This window comes from Macrobrachium rosenbergii, chromosome 13 (genome assembly GCF_040412425.1).
Source record: "Macrobrachium rosenbergii isolate ZJJX-2024 chromosome 13, ASM4041242v1, whole genome shotgun sequence".
Lineage (NCBI taxonomy): Eukaryota > Metazoa > Arthropoda > Malacostraca > Decapoda > Palaemonidae > Macrobrachium > Macrobrachium rosenbergii.
The window spans coordinates 62,403,409-62,410,908 of record NC_089753.1 but is presented as its reverse complement, the minus strand read 5'-3'; positions in this window follow the sequence as shown (position 1 = coordinate 62,410,908).

Genomic DNA, 7,500 nt, shown 5'->3' with positions numbered 1-7,500 from the left:
ATTAAGTAAACAGCATCCGGAAATCATGAAACAGGACCAATTTCGAATGAGTGGTTTCCAGCAGAAATTATGTTTAGGCAATCGTAGATATTTCCCCATTTTATTCATTTTGTTTCAGCCTCATTAGGGAACTTCTCATTAACAGTCATCAGAACCCTTGTATTTTCATCTAAATCTGGATAAAAATTAATGGTTTCTTATATCTTGAAACTTTCCATAACGCATTAAACATGAGAATTTATCTTGAAAGATTGCGTTACGGATCGAAAGCTGTTTTGAAATCAATAATCAATATAAAACTTTGATCACAGCCATATAATTAATATATTTCAGCTGGTTCTATGTACATGAAACCTCATGAACAGTTCCAAGGACATTCATTGAGTAATTTGTGCACATAGCAATTTGTGGTATCTATCTATTTGTTAACTTATAATATATATAATACATATATATATCATACATACATACATACATACAATATTCAATATATTCTCGTTCATATATATATATATATATATATATATATATATTTATATATATATATATATATTATGTTTGATTTTAAATCATCTAAAATGGTAAAAGATAATTATGATTAAAAGACAAGGTACTCAGTTTCAGCCACTATGAAATTTGAACAATAAATTGGAGATGCTAATAAAATTCGTCTTATTTTCCAAAAAGCATTTATCAAAAATGTTGGTGTACAGGCCACACAAGGCGTTAGATATGGTGGGTATAAGAGAGAAGGAATACAAAGAAGTTGCAATAGTCAGTCACATATGGATTAATCTGTTGACCGTTCTGTGAAATGTTTTTTGTCTTTGATTTTAGAAACTGTTATATCTAATATTTGTCTTTTAACGCTTTTAATGTGATTTAAGCTGTGTTATTTTCATGTTTTATAGCCAAAAATCTCTTGACTTTTCCATTGTTTGAAAGTTTCCAGGCAATCTAATAATTACTTTGGAACTACATCCTTTCTCTATGATGAATGTATATGTGTGTATCTGTATTTATATATAAATTAATATATTATATATATATATATATTTATATATATATATATATATATAGAATATATATATATCTCAAGATATTTGTGTCCACATTGTGTGTGTGTGTGTGTGTGTGTGTGTGTGTAATTCATGCAGTAAAACAAGGGAATTTTTAGTCATGGTGCAGTTGCATGTGAGAAGAGATCACGTGCACTTATAAAAAGCCACACTGTTTAGTAATAAGAAGTAGATGTAGAAAAGAAGAAACTTTTTATTAAAAAAAATTGTTTTATTATTAAAAAAACGCAGATAAAAAGGTGAATTGACAAATTTGTCTCAGAATTAAGATGAAAATGGAGAATAATCAGTAATCGGTACATGAAAAGAATGAAGTTGCTGATAGCGATGAGCTTGTACTTTGAAATTACTGAATGTACAACAAAGACAGTGAATCGAAGCTGAAGGAGAAATATATCAGATTGAAATCGAAAAGTTGAAAACCTTTTATAAATTTCGTCTTAGATAGTTGTTGAATTCCATCTGAAAATTCAATTAAAAAATTGAAGACTTGAGATGCTGAAAATTATTTTGTGAAAAAGGGATTTTTATCTGACCAGCGTTTGTATGTTACACCTGGATTTAAGGATTATAGGTCCCAATGAATGGATTAAGAAAATAATTATTAGTTTGATAGTAAAAGTGAAACTTTTGATGATTTTTATAATGATAACAAAACATTTTAATATGAACTATCAGTGAAGATGCATGTTACAATTTTTACTAAACAAGTTAAACAAACGACACAGGGATTGATATGTGAAGAACAGCGCTGGATTTAGACCTGGAGGAAGTGTGGATCAAAACCTTTTTTAATTCAAATGAAAACTTTGAAAATAAATATGAAAACTGTTAATATATACTACAACGCGGTGTGGAGGAGCTGAGACTGTATATTAATATTTATATTGTTGAAACCTGAATAGAGTTTTTAATGAATGTTACAAAACTAAAGAATATTTAGAATGGGGTGGTTACTGGTCGACAGTAAAAGTGTCTGAATCAAGGGAGAGTTATTTCCCTATGGTTGCCTAATGTAACTTATCACCTTAACCATCGACGGATGGTATCTTGTTTGTCCATTTTTCATAAGTCATATTTCAAAATGTTTTCACATTCAAGAACTGATCTCTGATCCCCTGCCGAAACGACCGGATTCACTGCACAAAACAAACAAAAACATGCTTTAAATAGTCCCTCGATGTTGGACTTCTCAGTTCAGAGGTTCTTTATTCCTCAAAATTGGATTGTGGAACAATCCTAGATAATTTGCAAATGGAACTACAAATTCAAACATAAGAATAATGTATTACTACCTTAATAAATTATCCTTGTAAGTAAAAATCTACTTACATTTCTATTTATTTATCAAATTATTTATTTAAAGAAAATTTGATTTATTTTATTTCTTAATTTATCTGTTTTTTACTAATAACTACTCTCATATTTTAATTTTTTCTCATTATTTTCTGCTACCTCTTTCGAATAAACATCAATTTCTTTGGAAAAATTTTCAAGTCCATAGCCTCTGTTGGCTTGTTCCATATGAATAAAGTTCATCTTAAATGTCTAATAATAATAATAATTTCCATAATTTAATAATAATAATAATAATAATAATAATAATATGGGTATACTGTAGATGGAATGATACAAGAAATATAATTACTAAATCGTATTTTAGAATTAGTTTATATTATTGAAGACAGTATTGGCCATTACTTGAGCATAAGTATTATGACATGAGTAATAATCTCTTCTGAAGATCGTATGTACTTCAATTTGCAAATGAATGTAGGTTTGTAAAAACAAGGATATTTAACTGTTTCAGTTATTAAGATGTTTTATACTTTCAGTTGACAAATGTGTTAAGAAAACTATAGAAGATTATTTTACCGTATCCAAAGCCAAAAAAAAGCGGACCAGCTAAAATGCTATTAATATCAGACCCTGTACGTGTATAGATTATATCTTGCTTCTAGGATAATATATATATATATATATATATATATATATATATATATATATATATATATATATATATATATATATATATATATATAATATAATACACAGACACACAAACAATATATATATATAATTATAATAAATAATATAAATATATAATAATATATGTATTCATATATATATTTAATCCATTTATATAATATATAGGGGCAGATATTAATTTTATCACATTCGAATTGTTCGGTGCATTGATACATTGTTAACTGGACCTCATTCTAGCTGGATGGTAGCTCCCTTGGAGATATTTATTCAAAAAAGTTACAAGCTTTCTAGGACAAACTGGTCCTCAAAATGACCAATTATCCAATCGTAAAATGATTGGACGTAGTCCAGCTGTAATTATATAAGTGTGCTGGCTTCTTTAATCTTTTAATTACCCTGCTCATTCTGTGCGGTCCGCATCGTAGTTATAAAAGAAATTGGAACCTAAGTAAAACTGTACATAAGGCTTTCTGTTTATAGGGAGGTTAACCAGCCTTGCATACCACCGTGTTTGGCTTACTTGTCATCGGCTTTGTCTTTCAGAACTGAAAGACCAACAAAGGACGATCTTTGTGAGTAAGAAACGTATATTTTGTTATTATTTTCTATCATATATAAATAACCAATATATAGTCATATAAAATATATATATATATATAATTTGTATGCTCATATACATATATTGCATATATATATTTATATATATATATATATATACATATATATATATATATATATATTTATATATAATCATACTATAATGTATATTTTTATATATATATATATATATATATCCGTATATATATATATATATAATATATGATATAATTATAAAGAAAAATATATATATTATATATTTATATATATAAATATAACAGTATATATAATATAAATATATATATTACATATATATATATATATGAATATAATATTATTATTTATCTATATAAATAAATAATATATATAAAAGGTGAATCATATATATATCATATACTATATAAACCATTCTTTATGCTCAAAGTAAATTATGGTTTGCATATTACCATTTATATATTATTGGAAAGCCCATATAAAGATATATATATATATATATATATATATACAAGTATAACCATAACAAATTTATTTGTTTTTAACGCAATCAAGCCGTTATATATTACTCTCTTTTAATGTTTCGCTGCATGAATAGAAATAAACCATATATCATCCAATGGGTAATTCATCATAAAAGTCCATTGTTCAAAAGGTATATATTTATTAAAAATGGTTTTAAATTTTTGCCAGTAATAGCAAAATTCCTCATATAGTATATTTCTAACTTTCTTTTTTTATTTTTACTCAATTTTATGACGAATTGCCAGTAAATAAAACTGAAAGACAATTTCACACAAAACCACAAAAAAGTGAAATTTACACGAATCGCTTAAATAAAAATATCTCTACGCAAGAGCAAGTGAATCTGGGACAGATACGGTTGACAGGGAGCTAAAAGCTCATAAGGTTAGTCTGCCAATCAAAGTCAGTCTCCCTGAAACTGTACTTCCTCAGAGAGGTCCGCTTCCAAACCATGAAATTCCAAACTTAGACCATTTGATCTGTTGAAAGTAATTTTAACTGACAAAGAGTATTACTCTTTCGTATTCATGTCTCAAACTGGCAGCTATCCATATTATACGATATTGTATATTATTATTATCATTATTATTATTATTAATTATTATTATTATTATTATTATTATGCATTATTATTATTATTATTATTATTATTATCATCATCATTCAAAGATGAACCCTATTCATATGGATCAAAACTACAGTGGCCACTGATTTGAAAATCAAGCTTTCAAAGAATGGCATTAATGTGATGGAAGTAACAGTAGGTAATAGAAAATGCAGAAAGAAGAAATCAGTTAATAGAAAAGAAATATTAATCAGCGAATCATTAAAGAAACGGATAAAAATCTAAGTAAATTATAAAATACAAGGAGAATTGATTTATGGTAGTAATGCATTACATCTTCGCTTGAGGTTCCAATTGCAGAAGGGAGACTATTCTCCAGTGAAACGGATTGAGGAATAAAGAATCTCTGAAACAGAGAAGTTCGAAAATGTGACAGATCTTTGCTAAAATACAGTTTATGAAAAATGGACAAACAGGAGACCATCAGTCTATGTTCCAAGTTATAACTGCTAATTAAAAAAAAAAAAACGAACCTACCACCATAAACCCTTCTGTCTAAAAGAGTTAAACCTCTAGCAGAAGCAGACATCCACACCAGAAAACAGTCTTCTTGTGTCTTTTTGTAAGGAAAAATGACCTAAAACAGGTTTCAAACTAATTTACCAGAGTCTCAACTTCCTGGAGGGAAGGATGGGGTGGAAATTCAGTACAAGATCTCCTAATCAATAGTGTTTTCGTTTTACTGGAGTTCAGCCTCTTGCCCCACCAACTACACCATCCACTAATCCGCTTTTCCAGACCAACAACTATATCACCTGTAAACACTAAAAATAACAGCGGACCTAGAACACTACCCTGTGAAATGCCAGACACAACAGGTCTTTGTTTGCCAAAGATCCCATCAGCAGCAACTCGCTGCTGCCTACCTGTAAGGAAATCTTGAAATAATCATAAAACATTTCCATCCACTACACAGTTCCGAAGTTTATGTATAAGCGCCTTGTAATTTACTAAATTGAAAACTGCAATAAAATCTATTTGAATTACCCTGCTCAAAACCCCTATCAATGTTCTCTTGCAAATGGCATGTCAAATCTAAAACAGCATCGCAGGTAACTAACTGCTTCCTATATGCATAGTGACTATTACCTAACGATCCTTTGGATTTCCCATACTTTTCAAGCGGATTAAAAATAAGTTTTTCTGTAACTCTGGAGAGCAGAGGGAGAATGGAATTTGGCCTGTAGTTAATGCAGTTTGAAAATCTGCCACTCTTTGGAACAGGCACTGCATTACTTTGCTCATCTGCAAAGATGATACCTCTGCATAAAAATCTATAGAATCTACTAATCTTGGGAGACACCACACTAGAAACCCTTTTATTAAAGAAGAAAGGGAAGGAATCATCAGGATCATATCCACCCAAGCTGCCAAGAATATCAAGACTTTTCTTAACATCTATAGAGCAAAATGCAAACTTTATAAGAATAGTTCAGGGTGATAAGTATAAGGAAGCGGGACATCTCTAGCTGATTGCTTAGCTTCAAGAGTTCAATGAAGCGGTTCAGCCTTTTCCTGGGGGCCAGTAACCAATCTACCATTAACTGTTAGCAGTGGTAGAATGGAAGAAATGGCTGACCGAAAGATATATGATGACAGTTTGGTCCGCTATACATGAGGTTGAGTGATTCCTTCAGGTTTCCTCTCTAAAGAATTTTTGAAATGTCTTTTAGCTATTTGGTAAATTCTATTTGTAGCACGGCGAGACTCAACAAAAATGGTGTGATTTCCATGTGAACGATTTAACCTCCGTGCGTTGAATTTGACCTGTTTTTCACGGTAAGCTCGTCTACATGTATCGTCAAACCATGGCTGGTCATATGTCCAAATGTTATTGACCTTCCTAGAGACATATCCTACACAGTAGTCATCAGCATTTCTTTTAACTACTTGGGATTTGATATTGAATTTGAAATATTAAGTTCCTGACAAACTTCATTAATGCCATCACAATTGGCTCTTGATTTCAGCCAGACCAGTTTTCCAGTTGTGGCATTAGGAATATACTGATTCACAGATATGGCCATCTCAGTGGCACAATGGTCGGATAGTTTTACAGTGACTCAAAATAACAATTTACGAATACATAAGCCAAAAATAAACAAGGTAAATAATTCTGTTCAAACACAATCAGATCTGATTATTTATTGATTTAATAGTTATCTGGCGTCGTGACTGCCAGGGTCATCAAAAAAGAAAAACATTGTTCTCTATAGTATTTTCAATAGTAGTAAAAATTACTTCCTATGTCCTTCAAACTTCACTCATCTTCATTTTTCTTAGAATTTGTATCTACAGAGTTCTATTCTAATAATTAAAACGAATTTATTTTGAATTTCTGTAGAGTGGGAATTACAAATCTGAATGAAAAAAGAACATTGCACTTACATTCCTTGTATCATCTGTCGTAATACACCATGCAATCTAAAGGTAATGGAAAGATGGAAAATCTACAACGTAAATCTAAAGCATCAAGCAATGAAAGATGTATCCATTCATTTCTATATTCACAATTTTAACGTTGTGGATCCATTTTTGTAAGTTTACGTTAACGTTTTCTATATCAAGAGATAAAGTTTGTATTTTGATGTGAAATAACCGTACTAAAACCAAACTTGAATTGCCACGGACTTATTTTGGAATGTCAAAATGGCGTTTTTTTTTTTTTATTATTCATACACATCAACCATA